Raw genomic sequence first — 24,241 nt, forward strand, 5'->3', positions numbered from 1 at the left:
CTTCATCGTACGCCTCCCACGGATTTATAAACCTTAGATCGTCCACTTGAGGGAAACTTGTTATTGTCCTACAAAGCTCTGCGCTTGGAGGCCGAACATGAGTATACAAGAATAAGGTTGTGTACTAGACATCAAGCTCTTTTTTCTGGCGTCGTTGATGGGAGGTTAGGTAAGCGGCACTCACATCCCGTCAACGAAGCTCTTTTCTGGCGCCGTTGCCAGGGAGGTGAGTGCTTGAAGGTATATCTTTACATCTTGCAATTAAATCTTTTAGTTTCTTATTTTTCACTAGTTTGGTTTAATAAAAGAAAACTACAAAAAAATGTAATTGAGGTTGCGTCATATGATTCATCATTTCAATGTCTTTCGTGAAAATGATGGAAAGGAAAATTGTGCTCAAGTGTTAGAAGAAGAAGTTATTAAACTGTTTGTCACTAAATCTTTGTATGATGAGCATGATAGCAATGTTGTTAGTATGGATTCCTTGAATATTCATGATGCTAATGATATGCAAAGCCACAAGCTTGGGGATGTTATGTTTAGTAAATATGATATGTTTAGTCCCCCAAGTTGTGATGAGACAATTTATTATGATGAAAGCATGCCTCCTATTTATGATGATTATTGTGATGACATGTATTCTATAAAGAATAATGATAACCATGAAACTTGTCATCGTGGTTTTAGTTTTCAATTGGATTATGCTTCACGTGATAGTTATTCTGTTGAGTTTGCTCCCACAACTATTGATGTGAATAAATTTGCTTATGTTGTGAGTAGCAAAACTTCTATGCTCATAGATCATGAAAAGAATGATTTATGTTCCGGTTATATTGTGGAATTCCTTCATGATTCTACTGAAAGTTATTATGAGGGAGGAACATATGCTCGTAGGAATTGCAATAATATCAAGTTTCCTCTCCATGTGTTCAAGGTTTCAAAGTTATGCTTGTTTTTACTTCCTATGCTAGTTGATTCTTGCTCCCATAAATTGTTTGTTTACAAAATCCCAATGCATAGGAAGTGGGTTCGACTTAAATGTGCTTGTCATGATATTCATGATGCTCTTTTGCATGTTATAATTATTATTCCTATGTGAGCATCATTGAAATCATCATGCCTAGCTAAAAGGCTTTAAAGAAAACCGCTTGTTGGGAGACAACCCAACACTTTTACTTTCTATTTCTATGTGTTCACATGATTAAGCTACTATAGTAATCATGCTTTATATCTTTTGTTTCAATAAAGTGCCAAATAAAGCCTCTGGGGTAGACTGGATGATAGTTGAGTTGATTCTGTGGAAAAAACAGAAACGGATGCTCTCAGTCCAAGAATTTTTCAAAATTCACTGGAACATGCTTTTGATATGAATTTTTTACACATGATTGATATACAAATTTCCTGTATTTTAGTAATTTTTTAGAATGTTTAGAGACAGGGAAGTATGGTTACACTACAGATCTTCACAGACTGTTTTGTTTTTGACAGATTCTGCTTTGCATGCATAGTTTGCTTGTTTTAGTGTTTTCATAGATTATATTCAGTGATATAAATTATGGGAATAGTAGAATACAATAGGTATAATGTCGGAACAATTATGATTCTTGTCTTGACAGTACCTAAGTGAATGATCATTATTTGTTATACTAACCCATCTCACGAAGTTTCGTTAAGTTTTGTGTGATTGAAGTTTTCAAGTTTTGGGTGGGACACCGATATGAGGAGAATAAGGAGTGACAAGAAACTAGGCTTGGGGATTCCCAAGGTACACCCAAGGTCATATCCAAGGAAGACTCAAGCGCCTAAGCTTGGGGATGCCCCAGAAGGCATCCCCTCTTTCGTTTTCAACATTATCGGTATATCTTACTTGGAGCTATATTTTTATTCGTCACATAATATGAGTTTTGCTTGTAGCGTCATTTTATTTTGTTGTTCTATGTTAGGTGTTATTTTGTCACATCCCTGGATCCCTAACTAGTGTCTAGTATTTGTGCTCATGTTTTCTTCCATTGCATTCAAGAATTTGAAAAAAACTCCAAAGAAGTGGTGCAACTCAAACCAAAAACCCTAGCCACTTCTAATTCAAGGAAAATTCAAATCTTGCCAAAATCAATGAACCCAAAATGGCCTCAAGAAAAGTTCATCTTTTCTGATAAATATTGAAAATAAGTTATCACGGGTGAAAACTATTCTCAAATCACTTTTGGCATTTTATTTAAAACTAGCAAGTCCCTGAATTCGAACTTATATTTGAATTCAATAATATATAAGCTTTCAAAAATGTTGAAAACTTTATGGGTGATTGGAAATATTCCAACTAACACCCCAGCATTTTTCAAACTATTTTTAGATTTCATTTTAGTGCCAAAAATAAATAGCAACAAGTGTCAGCAAATAAAACAGAAACAGAAAAAATGGAAAAGTCCTATCCTACGCTCACCTTGGCTCAGCCCACCTCCACGCTTGTCTTCTTCCTCCTCGCCAGTGTGCAGCAGGAGGTGGGGCCACGTCCTCCGGCGTGCCCACGCAGCTGCACGTCTGCCTGCCTCGCCTGATGCGCTGGAGAGTGGAGATAAACCTCCCCGCAGACATGCCCGAGCTCTCCCCCTCCTCATTCTTCCGCCGGCCCTCTCTCCTCTCGTCCGCCATTGGAGCCCGAGCAGAGCTCGAGATCGCCGTTGCTCTGGCCTGCCTCCTTCCCTCCTGAGCCGCACGGAAGAACCGCCAGGATCCCCTGAAGCTTCCAAGTCACGAGCTCGACGCCGAGACGCAGTGAATTACCGAGAAGTCGCCTTCTTCCTCCTTGGATCGCCGACATTCATCGTTGCCGTTCTTCCTCCTTAGGCCTCCCCCGAGCCTACTTTCAACGCCTCTGCACTCCTCGTGAGCTGAGGATCCTTTCCCCTCTCGATTTCGAGCTCTAGCACCTGATTCCACCGGAGCCCGACGATGACCGCCACGGTAGCTCGTCGCTGGTGGCTCTCCGGTGATCGGTTCGTTGTTCTGAGGCTTGCAAACACTTCATCACATCGCGTATATGCTTTAGGAGCCCAGCGCCGCACGTTTTCACCTCAGTTTTGACTAGCCCGACATCGCGCGAGCTCCGGCCAGATCAGCCCTGGTTCTATGCAAAAATTAAACGGCGGGTGAACACTGGTCAGTCTCGTGCTTTCTGCTGCGCAAATGGTCGTCGGAATGGGATTTCCGATGTCCTCCGCCGTCTTTGTGGTCGCCGGAGGCCATCGCCGACGAGATCCACCTCGCTGCCGGTGGATCTCAGCTGCCCTGAGTCACTTACACGTGGGGCCCCCTGGTTAATTAAGATTAGTAAAAAAATAAAAATAACTTATCTAATTAACTTAATCAGACACTCACAGGTGAGTCCTCCTCTGTTAGTTAACTAATTAAGTTAAATCTAAATTAAAACTGACCAGAGACACTGACCAGTGGGTCCCACTGGTCAGGTTTGACGTTCAACGACCAGACTGACTTGCTGATGTCATGCTGATGCAATAAAGACTTTTCTGTTTAAAAATAATTCCAGAATAAGTTCAAAACTTTGGAAATTTATAGAAAATTGATTATAACTCCAAATCTGACAAATAATATATGTAAATGGATCAGAAAAATTCAAGGAATCCAATGATGCTATTTTCATGCATGAAAAAAAACTTATGAAACAGCATCAGGTCAAATCAATTAAAAGAATATGATAAATTATAATTCAAATGATATTTGAATTATGATTTCAAATCAAGATCAACCCAAAGGGTTTTGCTAGTATTTTCAAACCATGCTACATTGCATTTCATGCATCATTTTGTTGCATATGTTTGATATTGATTGATTGTTGTTATTCCGGTAGGCTCCGCTCCTCCGGATTCCACCGAATATCCGACTGAAGGATATTGTCCCTCTGCTGAGCAACAAGGCAAGCAACCATTTTGATCATCCCGATAAATCCCATGTTCTCGCTCCTGCTCTTACTTATTGCATTAGGTCAAAATTCTTTCACTGTTTTTACCACGTTAGTTGAACCCACTTCCTTTGCATGACCTGTCCTTGTCAAAGTAAATAGCTAAACCTTGCAACCTAGCATACCTAGTAGATGCTTGAGCCATGATGTGCCCTATCCTGCTATGCATGATATGCTTAGAGTTGTGTATGGCCTGTTATCTGGATGATGACCAGAATTGTGGAAACATGTTTAGTAAGTAAAGGTTGTGTGTTGAACCTGATTTGGTAAAGGTACCGGTGAAAGGCTATGTAGGAGTACATGGCGGGTTGTTTTATTGGAACCGTCCTTAGGAACTGAGTTTCGTGTATGTAATCCAAGATGAGATACTACCACATGCTGGGCCCTGAAATATGACCTCGCTCGACTTATTAATCCCTTAGTACTCGGTCCAGGAGTTGCAAGTAGTTTCTGGTGTTTATAGTCATCCTGTAGGTCGTGCGTAGCGCTGACCTTAGAGGTGGGCTATGATGCGGTAGGCAGTGGCACGGTGTACCAAGTGGTACCCGGATGGTGGGCTTGGGAACCCTGCGCACATCGTTTGGGGCCGTGGCGGAAACCTCGGCCGGACTTCCGTGCGGGTTACCCTCAGATAGGCGATAGACCTGCACTAAGTATTAACGTGGTTAACGGTCGTGGCCGACTCCCTCGCTGGGTTTCCGCTTGAAGGTTGCCGAGGTGCATGATGTGCACATGGAGATAAGTGGCGAGAGCGTGTGTGAAGAAGTACACCCCTGCAGGGTTATGATCTATTCGAATAGCCGCGTCCGCGGATATGGACTACTTGGAAACATATGTTGTTCATAGATAACTATAGTGGCTACTCATAAAATTGTCAAGATAAGCGTGAGTGTCGTGGACGGCATTTTCGTATGGAGACGGAATGATTCCACGATGGAGTATTGTTGTGGTGTTAGTGGACTCGTGTGTGAGAAATCAATGTTGTCAAAACTATTTAAAAATGCAAGTTGTCTAGCCATGAGTCAAATGCTAGCTTTCCGCATGAAACCCCACAATTCCTTACTGATACATTGCATGAGTAGATAGTTTATCTTAAAGTCTTGCTCAGTACTTTTGTACACACGTTTGCTTAATAAATTGTTGCAGAGGTTGTTAATGACCCTAGTTGCGGGTTCTACCTAGACATCGACGACGACGAGTAGTTGGTATCCCAGCTACGACCTGGCCCTATGATGGGTCTGTAGATAGTCAGGCCATGTGCCTTTATCTTTCCATCTGTCTGTACTCAGACAGTTTTAAATCTTCCGCTGGCTTGTAGGAATTGTGTGTATGACTTTTGATGATGGGTCGTGAGACCCCTACCTTGTAATATTATGTGTGTCGCTCTTCCGAGCCTTCTAAATAAAGTTTTATGTTTACGGTTATGTTGTGATGTCATCGATGTATCTATACATATCGGTATGACATGCGTACGTGTGTTGTACTTGATATGTATGGGGTTAGAATACCGAGCCGTAGGCTTTAGTAGCACTCCTTACAGGGAAATGCCCCTTTGTGATTCCAACGAGCCATGGTAGTTCGCTACTGCTCCGGACACATTGGTTGACCGGCATGTGTCTTTCTCAGCTGCTGTGTCTATCCCCTTTTGGGAAATGTCACGCGATGTAATGGAGTCCATGTAGCTTGCTACGACTCGTCTACATTCGCTGGTGACCGACACCTGCTTTGCTGGGTCATGTATGCCTGTCCCTGTGCGGAACTGCCGCTTTGGTTTATGACTAGACATGTCGATCCGGGTTCTTTGTCATTGGATTGCTAGCGACACAATTGCATACGTGAGTCAAAAGGCGCAAACGGTCCCGCCTAAGGTAAGGCTGCAGCCGTGGGGATAACCGTGCATGAGACCGCAAAGAGATGTGATGTGTTACAAGCTGGATTCCTATGGATTAGGATCGGGGTCCCGACAGCGTTGGTATCAGAGCCTGACTGACTGTAGGATTGCTAAGCCAAACTGGTCGAAGTTGAGTCTAGAATTGCTTTAGTTATATATAAGGGAATTGTTTGTGGAAGGGAACGTAAGACTTTTGCTTCTCTTCTCAAGTTATTCTATTCTGGTCATCCTCGTCTTTTCTGCGGGGATTAAGGACTAGGTTACTTATCTTCTTTTAGGCTCGTGTTTCTGATCGGTAGATTATAGGACAACGGGTCAAGAGTTACTTCGGGTTTCCTTTATCCCAAGTAAAAAAGAAATAAGTTTTGATGATCAGGGAATTGAACTTGATAGTTGAGTGGTTACGCTATCCTATTTTTATGGTTGTCTCAAAATTGTTTTTGAGCATTTACATCCGTTATGCTGCCCAATTTTGTCTTCAGAGCTCTAATGCTTTTGCATTACTCTCTATTTTCAGATACCTAGCCGTCCTTCTCGTCAGGTGGTTCGTCTGACTAGATGCATTGATGTGCCGGGTCATACAGCCATGCTAGTCAGGATGATGTCAGTATCCGGTTACCGCTGGTACCCAGAGTACACAGTGGAGGAGAAGTACCGAGATTTTAATCACAGTCAGTACCTCTGCACTGTTAGGGTATTCCCAGATTACCCTGGAGCTGACGAGCCGATCCATTGGTCTTATGGATTGGGGGTCATTGTTGACATGGCAGTACAAGATGTTGCCTATTCAATGCTAACCATCATGAGGGCTAGACATGCAGTGCTGCAGAATCCAGAGTTCTGCTATGTTCCTGTCTCTCAGCCAGGTGAAGAAGGATACCTCAGTGGGGTCTACTTTGATTCCTCTATGGAGGATCCGTTGTTGCAGTCCACTGCTAAGATGCTAGAGAATAGAGACATGGATGCTCGTGCCCTTCGTATGGAGCTCTATGCTACACGTGCCCGTGTATGGACAACTTTGACGCAGCTGGCACCTGTAGTCCAGACAGGGTATGGAGATATGGAGATGCTGAGCCCTATTAGGACCCATCTTCCGGCTCATGTTAACTGGCCTGCTATAGGAGGAGTCACCCCTCTTCGGGGACCTCTACTACCACCAGTCAGGGGACCAAGGCCACACCCGTGTCCTTACGGATCCCAGGGGTCTCAGGCTGGAGTATTTCCTGATCCGGAGGTTGAGCTTCCAGGCCATGGAGGCAATCTCTATGAGATGTTCTATGCGGATGCCTGAACCGTGAGTGGAAGGATAGTATGGTAGTAGTTGTACTTTCACAGTCCTGTGTGACTTGTGAAGTATGCTTGTGTCGTGAAATGAATTCCGGAGGCATAGATAAATAATGTATAGGAAGCTTGGAAGCCTCTGATGAGTAGTTTCATGTTTCCAGTAGTTTCCTCTTTGGTTAAGGTTGTACTGAACTATATAATGGTGTGTATGAACCATGGTGTATATATACCGGTTGCTTGTAACCATGTTGTTCGGATATTCATTTCCGCATTCCATGTGTTCAGTGCATTCTTAATCCATAGCTAGTATTGATGTTGATATTGGTCTAAGTTGTGAGTTTGTTTGTGAGGATGGTGTTCACCAGGTTGAACCGTGCCCCTGTTCATGAGCAAGGCGAGGGTAGTCAAGCGTCGCAGGAGGAACTGCCTCACCCGCCCTCTCTGGCGGAAGTTATGCTTGAGGCAGAGAGAAACAAAAGGGAGACCAACCGTCTGTTAGAGCGTATTGAGCAAAATACGGCTCGTCAGCCTAGGAATGCTGCAGTGTCCCTCAATGACTTTGTGAAGCTGAATCCTCCAAAGTTCCATCACTCTGTCGATCCCCTCGACGCTGATGATTGGTTGTGCAGTATATCACGCAAGATTCGCTCTGCAAATGTTTCTGAGGCCGACAAGGTGACCTTTGCGTCGTAGTTTCTAGAAGGACCCACCAATCTGTGGTGGGAGAACTTTGAAGCTATGTGTCCTGCTGAACCAGCAGCCACATGGGCAGACTTTAGTGCAGCCTTCCGTCTGAACCATATTCCCGAGGGCCTGATGGACAGAAAGAGAGAGGAGTTCTATGCATTCACCCAGGGGAAGTTGATCGTGGATGCCTATAGTCGTGAGTTCAGTAACCTCGCCCGCTATGCAACAGAGGAGGTGTCTACTGATGCCAAGAAGCAAGCAAGATTCCGTAAGGGTCTGAGCCCTGAGCTTCGTCGTGATTTGCGCCTCCACGAATGTACAAGCTTCCAAGCCCTGGTCAAGAAGGCGATCAGTGCCGAGACTGGTCTTACCGACTATGAAGCCACAAAGAAGCACTCCCGTGACTTTGGCTCGTCATCTGGTTCCGCGTTTCCAAAATGCAGGCTGTGGGTTCCAAACAGTTCTCTGCCGCCAAGATATACTCCGAGGCCATCCTATGTGGCGCCTCAAATGAATCAGACCAACCCTCGAGCTAAAACCTATGGTGGCCCAGCTAGCAATGCAGCACCACGTGCCAACCAGGTGATGTGTTACAAGTGTGGAGAACCAGGGCATTATTCCCGAGAGTGTCCTCAGAATGCAGGTGCCAAGCAACCCGGAAAGTCTGTTGGGCAAGGCAAGTCGGGCAAAGCTTATTATGTGAAGCCAACTCCTGCACGTGGCCGTGTGAACTATGTTTCAGCAGAAGAAGCTGCAGAGGATCCTAACGTCATACTGGGTACACTCCTTGTTAATCATCACCCAGCGTCTGTTCTTTTTGACACTGGGTCCTCTCATTCCTTCATTTCAGAAAGTTATGCACAGTTGCATAACATGTCTTTTGGTGATATGCCAATCCCATTGGTTGTCCAAACCCCTGGTACTAAGTGACAAACCTCCAGGATAACCTATGATAATGAAATTCTAGTAGACAGGCTTGTTTTTCTAGCATCCTTGATAGCCCTGAAATCTTTGGATATCAATATCATCTTGGGTATGGACTGGATGTCATCTCACTATGCCAAGATTGATACTCATTCTAGAAATGTTCAGCTTACCCATCCCTTGGGTGAGATAGTCAATGTCTCTACTCGAGTTGCCAAATGCCCACTCTATTCCCTTAATGCCAACCCTCTTCCGGAACTTGAAGACATTCCGGTAGTCCGTGACTTCCTGGATGTTTTTCCAGAGGAACTGCCAGGAATTCCACCTGACAGAGATGTAGAGTTTGTGATAGATCTTGTTCCGGGAACTGTCCCAATAGCCAGAAGACCTTATAAGATGGCACCCCTGGAGCTAGCCGAACTTAAGAAGCAACTAGATGAGGCCCTGAATAAAGGTTTCATTCATCCTAGCTATTCTCCTTGGGCTTGTCCCGTCCTCTTCGTCAAGAAGAAAGACAGAACGGATCGGATGGTTGTGGATTACGGACCAGTTAACCTAGTCACATAAAGAACAAATATCCGCTCCCTGGGATCAACGATCTGTATGATCAACTCGCAGGATCCTCAGTCTTCTCAAAAATGGATTTGAGGTTGGGATACCATCAAATCAAGATCAAGAACGGGGACATTCCAAAAATGGCGTTTGTCACTCGTTATGGCCAATACGAGTACACCGTCATGTCCTTCGGTTTAACCAATGCCCCAGCCACCTTCTCTCGCTTGATGAATTCAATCTTCATGGAGTATTTGGATAAATTCGTCGTAGTATACCTCGACGATATTCTCATCTACTTGAAGAATGAACAAGAACATGTCGAGCATCTAAGGCCGGTATTGATGAAACTTCGGGAGCATCGCCTTTACGCCAAGTTTTCAAAATGTGAATTTTGGTTACCAGAAGTGACCTATCTAGGTCACGTAATCTGTGGTAAGGGTATTGATGTCAATCCCGAGAGAGTTCAAGCTATCCTTGATTGGACTCAACCTGAATCGGTTAAGCAAGTTAGGAGTTTTCTTGGTCTAGCGAGCTACTGTCGCCGCTTTGTCGAGAATTTCTCCAAGGTTGCAAAGCCTCTAACTGAACTCCTCAAGAAAGATAAAAGGTTCGAGTGGACACCACAGTGTGAGCATAGTTTTCACGAACTGAAAAGACGCCTGACTTTCGCACCTGTGTTGCTACCACTAGATTTCTCTAAGGACTTTGTTATCTACTGTGATGCCTCGCGACAAGGATTAGGTTGCATTCTCATGCAAGATCGTCATGTGATTGCATACGCATCTAGACAGTTGTGTCCACATGAGGATAATTTTCCCACACATGATCTTGAGCTTGCAGTTGTAGTCCATGCACTTAAAACCTGGCGGCATTACCTTCTTGGTAATCTTTGCGAAATTTTCACTGATCACCAAAGCCTGAAATATATCTTCACCCAGCCGGATTTGAATCTCGGGGAAAGACGGTGGGTTGAGTTGATCACGGATTATGACTTAGGGATAACTTACACCCCGGGGAAGGCCAATGTTATGGCTGATGCACTAAGTCATAAGTCTTATTGTAACAATTTGATGCTACAATGAGGTCAACCACATCTCTATGAGGAATTTTGGAAGTTAAATCTTCATATTGTCCCTCAAGGATTCCTTTCTACCCTGGTGGCGAAGCCTACTCTTAAGGGTCAAATCATAGCTGGCCAGAAGCGTGATAAGGGTATATCACAGATCAAGGAGAATATTATTAGCGGAAATGCTAATGAATTCTCCATGAAAGATCAAGGTGTTGTGTTCTTCCAGAATCGTCTAGTGGTTCCTAAGAATCCACATCTAAGGCAGTTAATCCTTAAGGAAGCTCATGATTCTCCTCTCACCATTCATCCTGGTAGTAGTAAGATGTATGAGGACCTACGCCAGAGGTTTTGGCGGACTAGGATGAAGAGAGAAACTGATGAGTTCGTTGCTAACTGCGACATTTGTCGTCGAGTTAAGGCAGAACATCAAAGGCATGCTGACATCCTTCAACCTTTAGCTATTCCTAAATGGAAATGGGATAAAGTCAGTATGGATTTCATTACCGGATTTCCCAAGACCAAAGAAAGGAAATAATGATATCTTTGTGGTCATTCACCGTCTTTCCAAAGTAGCTCATTTTCTTCCAGTTCGTGAGAGTATAACAGCTAGTCAGCTAGCAGAGTTATATATCTCTCGAATAGTATCTCTTCACGGTGTTCCTTTGGAGATTAACTCAGACCGTGGAAGTATCTTTACTTCTCGCTTCTGGGAGAGTTTTCAGAATGCTATGGGGACTCACTTATCTTTTAGCACTGCTTTCCGTCCTCAATCAAGTGGTCAAGTAGAAAGAGTGAATCAAATACTAGAAGATATGCTCCGAGCTTGTGTTATATCGTTCGGTATGAATTGGGAGAAGTGTCTTCCATTCGCTGAATTTTCTTATAACAATAGTTATCAATCAAGCTTGGGCAAAGCTCCTTTTGAAGTTCTCTATGGACGAAGATGTCGAACACCTCTTAATTGGTCAGAAACCGGAGAGAGGCAACCCTTTGGCCCGGATATGATCCAGGATGCAAAAGAGCAGGTTCGCATTATTCGTGAACAGTTGAAAACAGCCCAGTCTCGTCAAAAGAGCCAATATGATCGTCATCATAAGGCTGTGACCTTTGAAGTTGACGAGAAGGCTTACCTTCGGGTTACACCTTTGAAGGGTACCCATCGATTCGGTATCAAGGGCAAGTTGGCTCCTCGTTACATTGGTCCCTTTCGCATTCTTGCCAAACGAGGAGCAGTTGCCTACCAATTGGAACTTCCTCCGCATCTTTCCAAGGTTCATGATGTTTTCCACGTCTCGCAACTCAAGCATTCCTTTTCGGATCCTATCCGTGAACTGGACCACGAAACGCTTGATCTCCAAGATAACCTTTCATACTGAGAATACCCTGTGCGTATTCTTGATCAAGCTGAGCATACCACTCGACGTCGAAACCTCAAGTTTCTTAAAGTTCAATGGTCAAATCATTCCGAAAAGGAGGCAACATGGGAAAGAGAGGATCGTCTCCGACTTGAGTAACCCGCGCTATTCCCGATGACTTCCAAATCTCGGGACGAGATTCTTTTGAGTGGGGGTGAGTTGTCACATCCCTGGATCTCTAACTAGGGTCTAGTCTTTGTGCTCATGTTTTCTTCTATTGCATTCAAGAATTTGAAACAAACTCCAAAGAAGTGGTGCAACTCAAACCAAAAACCCTAGCCACTTCTAATTCAAGGAAAATTCAAATCTTGCCAAAATCAATGAACCCAAAATGGCCTCAAGAAAAGTTCACCTTCTCTGATAAATATTGAAAATAAGTTATCACGGGTGAAAACTATTCTCAAATCACTTTTGGCATTTTATTTAAAACCAGCAAGTCCCTGAATTCAAACTTATATTTGAATTCAAAAATATGTAAGATTTCAAAAATGCTGAAAACTTTATGGGTGATTGGAAATATTCCAACTAACACCCTAGCATTTTTCAGACTATTTTTAGATTTGATTTTAGTGCCAAAAATAAATAGCAACAAGTGTGAGCAAATAAAACAGAAACAGAAAAAAATGAAAAAGTCCTATCCTACGCTCACCTTGGCCCAGCCCACCTCCACGCTTGTCTTCTTCCTCCTCGCCAGTGTGCAGCAGGAGGTGGCGCCATGTTCTCCAGCGCGCCCACGCAGCTGCACGCTTGCCTGCCTCGCCTGATGCGCTGGAGGGTGGAGATAAACCTCCCCGTAGACATGCCCGAGCTCTCCCCCTCCTCATTCTTCCCCCTGCCCTCTCTCCTCTAGGCCGCCATTGGAGCCCGAGCAGAGCTCGAGCTCGCCGTTGCTCTGGCGTGCCTCCTTCCCTCCTGAGCCGCGCGGAAGAACCGCCAGGATCCCTTGAAGCTTCCAAGCCACGAGCTCGAAGCCGAGACGCAGTGAATCACCGAGAAGTCGCCTTCTTCCTCCTCGAATATTCGACGTTCATCGTCGCCGTTCTTCCTCCTCGGGCCTCCCCCGAGCCTACTTTCAATGCCTCTGCACTCCTCGTGAGCTCAGGATCCTTTCCCCTCTATTTCCCCTCTCGATTCCGAGCTCTAGCACCTGATTCCACTGGAGCCCGACGATGACCGCCGTGGTAGCTCGTCGCCGGTGGCTCTCTAGTGATTGGCTCGTTGTTCTGAGGCTTGGAAACGCTTCAGCACATCGTGTGGATGCTTTAGGAGCCCAGCGCCGCACGTTTTCACCTCAGTTTTGACTAGCCCGACATCGCCCGAGCTCCGGCAGCCGCCGAGCTCGTCGCCGGCGTCATCTCCGGCCAGATCGTTTGGGGCCGTGGCGGAAACCTCGGCCGGACTTCTGTGCGGGTTACCCTCAGATAGGCGATAGACCTGGACTAAGTATTAACGTGGTTAACGGTCGTGGCTGACTCCCTAGCTAGGCTTCCGCTTGAAGGTTGCCGAGGTGCATGACGTGCACATGGCGATAAGTGGCAAGAGCATGTGTGAAGAAGTACAACCCTGCAGGGTTATGATCTATTCGAATAGCCGCGTCCGCGGATATGGACTACTTGGAAACATATGTTGTTCATAGATAACTATAATGGCTACTCATAAAATTGTCAAGATAAGCGTGAGTGTCGTGGACGGCATTTCCGTATGGATACAGAATGATTCCACGACGGAGTATTGTTGTGGTGTTAGTGGACTCGTGTGCGAGAAATCAAAGTTGTCAAAACTATTTAAAAATGCAAGTTGTCTAGCCATGAGTCAAATGTTGGCTTTCCGCATGAAACCCCAAAATTCCTATTTGTACATTGCATGAGTAGATAGTTATCCTAAAGTCTTGCTGAGTACTTTTGTACTCACGTTTGCTTAATAAATTGTTGCAGAGGTTGTTAATGACCCTAATGGAGGGTTCTACCTAGACATCGACGACGACGAGTAGCTGGTATCCCAGCTACGATCTGGCCCTAGGGTGGGTCTGTAGATAGTCAGGCCATGTGCCTTTATCTTTTCCTCTGTCTGTACTCAGATAGCTTTAAATCTTCCGCTGGCTTGTAAGAATTGTGTGTATGACTTGTGATGATGGGTCGTGAGACCCCTACCTTGTAATATTATGTGTGTGGCTCTTCCGAGCCTTCTAAATAAAGTTTGTATGTTTATGGTTATGTTGTGATGCCATCGATGTATCTATACATATCGGTATGCCATGTGTACGTGTGTTGTACTTGATACATATGGGGTTCGAATACCTAGGCGTAGGCTTTAGTAGCACTCCTTACAGGGAAATGCCCCTTTGTGATTCCAACGAGCCATGGTAGTTCGCTACTGCTCCGGACACATTGGTTGACCGGCATGTGTCCTTCTCAGCTTCTGTGTCTGTCCCCTTTGGGGAAATGTCACGCGATGTAACGGAGTCATTGTAGCTTGCTACGACTCGTCTACATTCGCTGGTGACCGACACCTGCTTTGCTGGGTCATGTATGCCTGTCCCTGTGCGGAACTGTCGCTTTGGTTTATGACTAGACATGTCGATCCGGGTTCTTTGTCATTGGATTGCTAGCGACACAACTGCATACGTGAGTCAAAAGGCGCAAACGGTCCCGACTAAGGTAAGGTTGCAGTCGTGGGGATAATCGTGCGTGAGACCGCAAAGAGATGTGATGTGTTACAGGCTGGGTTCCTATGGCTTAGGATCGGGGTCTTGACATATTTATAATCTCGTTTTTCAATTAAAAGTTCCAAGAATTGCATTACAATGCTTGCATTGCATGCTTTGATTGGTGATGTGTAAAAACAGAAACTGGTGTTGTAGTGTTTGAATTTTCATATTTACTCAAACGTGCAAAGTTTCTGAAATTTTCGCACACGGTTGTCATATAAGTTTTATACCATGTCATAAATTTTCATAATTTTTGAGTTACAGAAGTACAATATTTTCATAAATTGTCTACAGACTATACTGTTTGGACATATTGTTGTTATAGTTTTGTTTTCTACTTATCCTATAGTTTCCATAGCCTATATTTATAGATATAAATTGTGGAAATGGTAGTCAACAGTAGATGATGTTTGCAATTATTATGCAACTTGCCTTGGTAGTACATAAAGAGTTGATTTATTATTATGTGCACTAACTTATCTTACGAGTTCTTTTCAAGTTTTGTGTGGATGAAGTTTTTGAGAATAGGTGAAACCGGGGTACGAGAGGATTGAAAAAGATACAAAAGCTCAAGCTTGGGGATGCCCAAGGCATCCCAAGTAAATAATTCTATAACTCTCAAGCATCTAAGCTTGGGGATACTACGCATCCCACCTCTCTTCGTCAACTATCGGTTAGCCTATGTTGAGCCTAAACTTTTATTCGTTCACATGATGTGTCCTATTCTTGGAGTGCTATTTTTATTTTGTTTGTTGTTTAATTAAAATACTAAGATATGAAAATCTTTATTAAGAGAGAGAGTGAAAGTCCTCACATAGCTGCTTAATTGTTTGACTACTCATTGATCTCCACTTATATGTTTTGGAGTAGTTTTGCCATTTACTCTTGTGCTTCACTTATATCCTATGGGTAAATGGTTGAATCAATTGAATATCATAAATCTGAAATTATATATGTTTTATATGCTTACCCCATGGGAAGTAATGACTTCCCATATAAGAAGTATAGGTGGTAAAATTTACTGAAAGTTAGCAAACACCGCATTGGTCACTTGAACAATTGATGAAACCATATTGAAGGAAGACAGATTTCACATAAAAATATACTATCTTGGAACTATGATTGTGAATACCCGTTAATTATTTTCAAACTTGAGCAATTAGTCGAAGTTGGACAAGGAAGACAACGTAATGAGTTATGCTTGGGTATATTTGTATAGAAGTTATATTGTTATGGTTCATCCAACATGTGGTGCTTGCTTCCACCTCATACTAGCCAAAACTTCCGCACCAAGTAGAAATACTACTTGTGCATCCAAACACCCTTAAACCCAAAGTTGTTCCATATGAGTCCGCCGTACCTACCTATATGCGGTATTTACCTGCCGTTCCAAGTAAATTTGCATCCGCCAAACTCTAAACCTTCAAATAATATTTTGTTTTGTATGCCCGAATCGCTCATATTGTGACTAGGGGCTGTCAGTATCTTCCATGCTAGGTGGGTTATTCTCACGATATGTGTTGATTCACTATCATTCACGAGAAAGTGGCTCGTATTCGGGATGCACAGTTCCATGCTCAAAAATCAAATCAAATATAATGAAACAAAACTCCCCGAGGAATGTTGCTCGTATGGACGGTACCCGAGGATTCGGCTCGCCGTGGAGTGTGATTGATTGGTGGAGGGGGAGTAAAAACTTTACCATTCTGTTTGGGAACCGCCTATAATGTATCTAGCATGGAAGATACCAAGATCTCTTGGATGTTATGTTGACAATGAAAGCATACCGCTCAAAATTATTATTCATCTCTGTGTTTAAAAGCTTGAGCTCTGGTACCTCTGCAAACCAATGCTTCCCTCTACGAAGGGCCTATATTTTATTTCTAGTACTTACCTTTATGCAAGAGTCAAGGTGATCTTCACCACTTCCTATATTTTTTCCTTTTTCTCTTGGCAAGCGTCATGTGTTGGGGAATGTTCTAGACATATATATGCACACAAATATATTTGATCATGAATTATTATTGTTGACAATTATCAATATGATAAATAAGTTGCGAGGCAAAACACAAAGACCCTGTCTTTCTCTGTATTCGATGGAGGTTATTTGCTCTAAAAATATGCTTTGAGTGTTAGCAATCATGGAAGACTACCTGATAGTTGAGTATGTGGAATTTGCTAAATTAAAGCTCTTACATAGACCCTTCCTGGAAATAAGATGAATTGCAATTGTCCGATGACTAGGATTATGGTTTGTTAGTTTTCAAGAAACTTTTTGGTCTATACTTTAACATGAGAATAGCTTGTTACTTGATCGTGAGACGTTTTATGAGATGAGCTACTGTTAATGGTTTATATTGATGCTAAAAAAAGTGATTGGAAGTATCATTTGTCAAACTTGTGCACTTGCTAACATTCACACTTCATAAATTATTTCTTTTATCATTTACCTACTCGGGGACGAGCATGAATTAAGCTTGGGGATGCTGATACGTCTCCAACGTATCTATAATTTATGAAGTATTCATGCCATGTTTACAATAATTCTATATGATTTTGGTATGATTTTATTAGAACTAACCAGGACTAACACTGTTTTCAGCACAACTACCATGGTGTCGTTTTTTGTCCAGAAATAAAACTTCTCGGAATGAGCTGAAAATTTACGGTAATTTTTGAAGGACCAAAAGAGACTCCTGAAGCACCAGAGCTAGTCCAGGAATTGGATGAGGAAGCCACAAGCCTGGTGGGCGCCCCCACCCCATAGGTCGCGCCACCTGGCTTGTGACTTACTCGGGAACCTTCCTGGCGTGAAACCGGCGCCAAAAATTCCTAAAAATACCAAAACCCCCAAAAGAAACCTAGATCAGGAGTTCCGTCGCCGCAAGCCTCCAGATCCATGAAAAACCAATCGGGAGCCCGTTCCTGCACCCTACCGGATGGGGAAACCATCACCGGAGACCATCTTCATCATCCCGACGGTCTCCATGTCGAGGAGGGAGTAGTTCACCCTCGGGGCTAAGGGTATGTACCAGTATCTACGTGTTTGATCGCTCTCTCTCGTGTTCTTGAGAGGGCACGATCTTTATGTATCACGAACTTTATTAATATAGATGAATCATATGGAGTTTTCCCCTCTCTATCTTCTTGTGATGAATTGAGTTTTCCCTTTGAAGATTTCTTATCGGGTTGAATCTTTAAGGAATTGAGAACACTTGATGTATGTTTTGCGATGGGATATCTGTGGTAACAATGGGATGTTCTATTGATCCACTTGATGTATGTTTTGGTGATCAACTTGTGGCTTCCTTGACCTTCGGAATCTATGCATAGGGGTTGGCACATGTTTTTATCTTGACTTTCCAGTAGAAATTTGGGCCACTCTTTGAAGTTCTTTGTGTTGGATTGAACATGATGAATCTGAAATTATGTGATGCATATCATATAATCATGCCCATGGGTACTTGTCATGACATTGGAGTATCTAGGTGATATTAGGGTTTTGGTTGATGTGTATATTAAGGTGTTATTTTTGTAGCGACCCGACTCAAAACGAGTCAAGCCTCTGTGTTTCTGTGCCATCCCTGGATCAGTATGCTGGCACACACAGTACATCAATGTATATATCAAAGTGCAATCACATGTAAATAGCGTAAAACTGATATATACCTTAAATATCTCAGCGGAAGCAGTCAAGGGAGTGGAGTCCCAATAAACACCAACGGCAAGTTGAGTGCGGACCGTAACCCTGAATCGTACTCTTACTCGTGGAAGAAAAATATCTGCAACATAAGACGTTGCAGCCGTGTAGGTCAGCATATTGAATATGCCGGCAAGTCACATAAGAGAGGGGTGAAAAGTAATCATCTATACTATATGCATATATGGCTGGTGGGGCTATAAGTTTTAGCGTAAAGCAAAAAATTTCCTACATCAAGAGAGGGCTAAAAGCAAAATGTTACTACATTGTTGGTTGTTAATGAGATGGTTGCACCAACCATTTCTCGTACCCATGTTGTCAATAATACCCACATCAATATTATTATTTGTGTTGAGAATTTCAGATAACTTCAGTTCCTTTGGCTCAAGTTGTCCATGACCGTGGACACGGCTAATCGATTAGGTTTGAGTACTCTGCAGAGTTTTGCACACGTTCCCCACAAGATTTGATCGCCTCCGTGTATGTCCTCGCACTTCAGGGTGTTTCAAGATCGGATGATCAAAACATGGTCTTTCAACGGGTCCCTCTGAATCCCTGTCGGTGCCCATCCAATCCTACTGTTCTTCTACATCTGCTAGCACCGCCTGTCCAGAGTCGCCGCGTTGTCCAACCAAGCCAGAGCCCATATTGACTTGTGGCTGTGCAGGTAAGCCTTGGGTCTTGAAAATATCCGTCCGTCTCTTTGAGCCTGGGTGAAGCTTTCCGCTGGATGTCATGGCCTCTCCAGCATCCCGGGTCATCCACTGGTTTCTCCACGGAGCCGATCAACCGTCCTTCACCCAGAGTTGCATTGCAACGCGAGGTCTTGAAAATCTTGTCTTAACCGGTCTTGGTTATTTAATCAACCTCGCATCACTCTTGTTATGCACTCAACCGAAATCCCGTCTACTCAAGCATAGCAATATGAAATTTGTCGTCCCGGGGCCAAGTATCGGGGTTCTTGTGTGCCTACCACATGATACTACAACCTATACTAAAATTTCCAAGTACCTAAGCAGCATGCAATTGAGCAAAGAAAGGTGAAACTACCATGCATCAAAAAACATAGGAGATAGTATGATCAAAATGACTTGCCTGGCGATGTTGACGAAGAAGAATTTTCGTTCTCGGGAAATACGTGATAGAACTATTCGTCACTCTCCGATGAAATCTATATAATCAAACATAGTATTCACATAAGCACTCACACTAGCAATCATTCTAGCAATCAATTAACAAACAGCAATAAAAGTTGATGCAATCAAAAATCAATAAGAGAGAGCGGATAAAAATCCAAAGAAAACTTCAAAGAAGCTAGGAAGCCTTCTACTACATCAAACACTATATAGTTTTTGTTCTAACTGAAAATAAAACACTAAAATAGAAAAAATAACAGAAAACAAAATATAAAATAACTAAGATAACAGAAGTAAAACTTACAAAACAATATTATTTTATAAGTATTTTCAAAATAGGAAATCAAACTAGCAATGCAATCAATTCGCAAGTTAGTATAGAACTAGAATTGATTCCATGCAAACAAATAAGAATAAATAAAATAAAATTTTGTTGTTGTTGAAAAGTTACTGGTAAATATCAGGAAACAAAATATAACTTGTCACAATTACAAAAAAACAAAAACAAATTAAGAACAAATAATACAAAAGAAATAGCAAGAAAAAAAGGCTAAAACAGAATCTGTTTTGCTTAAAACCCTAAGTAAAGTTACTTAAAAAAATTGAAACTTAAACTACTGAAAGATATGATCAATACGAAGCAGCAGCAAAAAGAATCAAATTAAAAGCTATTTTTAAACTCCCGGAATAAGCAAAACAAGATTTAATTCAAATCTGATCTAACTCAATTTTTATAAATCCAAACATAGACAAATTATATATCTATAGAAACTACATAACAATTTTGATCCAACTCAAAAAGAATCACCTAATTCGGAGTTATAGACTAATAGATATGAATTTTCTAAGATTTCAATTTTCTGAAAAAACTGCAATACGGGATTTCGTGAATCTCACCATGGGTGACAAAGAGGAAGAACTCCGGCGAGGTAGCTGCTCCGGCGAGGTGGGGAGGTCACCGGCGGGGTGGGGAATCGGCGGAGGAGTAGCATGGCAGGGGGTGGGGCGCTGGAGAGGCTCGGCAGGGGTGATGGGGAAGTGCCACGAGACCTACTGTACTCCGTTCTTGACAGGAAGATGAGGATGGTGGCGCCGTGGCTACGAGCAGGGAGAAGGCGAGGTGATGGGGAAAATGGAACGAGGAGAGGAGGGGCGTTCTTATAGGGGTGGTGAGAGGCTCGGGAAGGAAGTGTAGCCCTCGAATCGGGGGAGGGAAGCTTCGTGGGAAGCTTCTCCCATGGCCACAGAAGGAAGCTCGTGAGGATGAAGAAGAAGGTGGGATTGTGCCAGATTGGTTTCCTAACGTGGCCCAAGTACATTCCTAAAATAAGGGATATCTTTCCCTTTTTATTAAAACAGGAATTAATACGATTAAAAGGAAATAGAATATCCTCGGAATATAGGGGTATAATATATTAAAATTTTCACAAAAATAAATCCAGAAAGATGGGCATTTTTTCACTACCAAAATAAATACTTCAAAAAAATGTTTTTAGAAAATCCCTAAATGCTTTATTTCTTTTTGAAAATATTTTTCAAATAAACCTTGGGTTTTATGGTCCAAATATTTCAAAGGAATATCCCCAGTTTGGAGGGTCATGTTCCTCCTCTCTTTCTTGCTTGGCAAGAATTATTTTTGGGGTATTTCTCGGGGAAGAAAAATAAAGAAGCAAGGGCAAATATTTGAAAGGATTCAAATGCAAACTCCGTTCAAATTCTTTATAGTTGAAGAAGTCATGTCATCTTCTCTCTTTGCTTTTAAATGATTGAATTTGAATTCTCGGAGAAGGGGAAAGTCATTTTATTCCCTCTCATTCAAAAGTTTTGAAAAGTTTTCAAATTTCACTCAAGCTTTCAATCACTCAAGCAACCAAAGAAACAATCTAATAATTATTTTAACATTCCAAAATTTATAATTTTGGGATGTTACAAACTACCACACTTAAAATGAATCTCGTCCTCGAGATTCGGAGAGGCTAGAAAGAAAGGTTAGGGTTTGGGGTCTTCTAACAAATCCAATCTCCGGCAAGGTGGGATGCTACCACACTTAAAATGAGAGATACTGGTCCCTCAAAATGCTTTAACGATCCTCTGGGGTTTTTGGCAACTGACATCGCACAACCTTCATATTAAATCCTTTGGTGATGCTCTCCCGTTGATATAAGCTTCTTCCATTACTGGGTCTTCTTAACTGACAGTCTCGTGGTCAATTCTAAATAACATATCGACGGTTCTCATGGTGGTCTACCATTTGTGGTTATCCTGCAGAGAAAGGGGTCTTGTCTTCATCCTCACCGTAAAATTTCCTACGCGTGACAACAAATGCCATGTACTTGCGGCTTTCCTTGTACCATTCTAAGGCTTACACAAAAGCTTCAAAGAACATTCTCTCTCTATATGGGTAAGTCTCTCAGATTTACCATTCCGAATAGCAAGATAAATGATAAGAGTAAGTCGTCATGGTGATCAATCCATTCCGCACCCAAATCATTTCTCTGTATAAGGTTTAGCGAATCTCGCATTCTAACACTTGGGCATCCTCACAAGCGTTGCAGAATTTCTCTTGTCCACGAACGAAGTTCGGATAATCCATTGGTTCTGCAAGCTGAACAAAACATCTATCATTTCTTCACCACTCTCAGGCTTTCGTATGCTCCTAAGAAAATGTTTGCTGATCCATCATAGCTTCTTTCATAAATCATATGCATTTCATAATCAATCCTTTATTACATCCTACATTTATCCTCAAAAACTCCAATTCAAAAGTACTCTATTACAAATGCTGCCATCCACATGGTTCGGTATGGTCGAGCATTTCTGCCAACTTTATTTATATGCCTCTCTTGGAGGTACTTTAGTTCCACTCGAACTTTCCAATGTGCTCCTTGAAATCATCCATCTTTTGCTTCATCATGGTGGTCATGAGCTTCATCTCCATCATCTCCGCACGTACTTCACTCAGGTATTCTTGGGTATGACGGAGTCGTGCTTCAAGGATTTCTCCGATCTGACGTATGGCTTCCATGGCAACTTCACGAACAACATCAAAGAAGGTTGCTCGTGGTACACGTGAAATGAAAAAGTATTGCCCCATAGTCTTTGGACAAACTCCTTTCACATGGTGGAGGTGTACTTCCACGTACCAAAGTTCTACTCCACTTTCCATGAATGGGTAGCCTTTGAAGACTGCATCTCCTTCAAGATGAATGTGCTTCATCATGTCCTTCAGGATTTTCGGGTAATCATGATCACTGGTCAGGGTCATGATCGTTTCTGGGCCCTTGAGGAATGACTCGTAGAGAGTTGTCATCTGCAGGTGTCAGTAAGTAAGTACTTAGAGGAATGTATATGTCTCCTCGGAAATCATGGTACACTCCTACTCAATGGATCCTGTGGGTTTACCGATTACTACCACACTTAAATGAATTATACTCATGCCTGCATAGACCTTATTTCTCTTATCCTCATAAGTGTTCAGAGATCCTTGCTCGTAGAGAAACAACGCATACAGTTTCAACATAGGCAATCATGAGACAATAAATTCCATTTATTCATGATGTTATTACAATCTCCGGGACTTCTGTTACAAAAAATTCACTCCATGATCTTATGAAAAACAAGAGTGCTTCGGATTATACTTATTGCCATGGTCAAAACTTAACTACTCCATTCTAGCTTTCTTCCTTTGTGGACAATCGCTGGCAAAATGTCTTGCTTCCTTGCAACAAAAGCAAATGAGTTCTGACAAATCTCGAGGCGTCTTAGTGTTTTCCTTCGCTCCTTGGGTTCCCGGCTTCCTTCCTGAGCACATGTATTTGTGGTGGCCAAATTTCATACACTTGTAACATCTGACATGACTTAGGTCTATGTCTGCAGAGATTTGGTTCTTCCGGGGGTACTTCTTCTTCTTTCCGGACTCCTTTGTTTTGGCCAGTTCTTCTATTTCAAGTGGATCAAACTCCACTTCTTCTATCGGGAAGTTTCCCAGATACTCTTGGCTTCTCTTCGTGCAGTCCTGTGAATAATGTCCTTCTTCTCCACATGAGTAGCATGCATTGGAGAAAAATCTGGTCAGACCTTGTCCATCAGGGTCTTCAATATTTTCGTTCATCACTGGCTCTTCCAGAATCTTCTTCTTGAGTGTTTCCTTCACTGCATCTTTCTGCTGCTTGACAACTTGTTGTACCTTGGGGTAAATGTGACACTGAGCTGGGTAGTGGGTGGTTCCTTCACAAAGGAAACAAGTCACCTGACTACTTGGGCACTCCTCAGCTGGGTGATATTCTTCACAATGAGTGCATCCATCCTTGTGTTCTTCCTGGGTGTGTCCTATTTCTCCACAGATCTTGCATGCACAAGTCTTCTCCTTCGGATTATCATAGCACTTTTGAATAAGACGAGATTTTAATAGAGTCTTCTTGAATTCTTCCCAACTTTCTGCTCCACTAAATCCTTGTATGGCATGATGCATTTTCCACCAGATAGCAGCACTTTGGGTAAAGTACTGGAGAGCGTGTTCCACTTCGTACTTCCTTGAGATCAAGTTGCTCGCGAAGTGGTTCTCCATGGTTTGAATCCATATATCAGCCTCCAGCTGGGTCATTGGTCCAGAGACTACAAGTCTAGCTTCATACTCCATCTGGTAGGGTTAAGGTTTTGGGGATGAGACGGGTAAGAGAGGGAGGGAGATACACACAATACAAACAATATTTTTGAGAATAGCTTTTAGTTGTGGCCGTCGGAAAAACACACACCAATGACGGCTCACAAATCATCGTATCTAACGTGAGTATATAAAAGGGGTTTGGACATTTAATGGTCATATAAATATTCGAACGCTTCAGGGTCTTCGAGTTCTTCGGGTCTTGAGAGTCTTCAATTGGTGCACCTTCAATTC

Source organism: Hordeum vulgare, chromosome 4H, assembly GCF_904849725.1.
Source record: "Hordeum vulgare subsp. vulgare chromosome 4H, MorexV3_pseudomolecules_assembly, whole genome shotgun sequence".
Lineage (NCBI taxonomy): Eukaryota > Viridiplantae > Streptophyta > Magnoliopsida > Poales > Poaceae > Hordeum > Hordeum vulgare.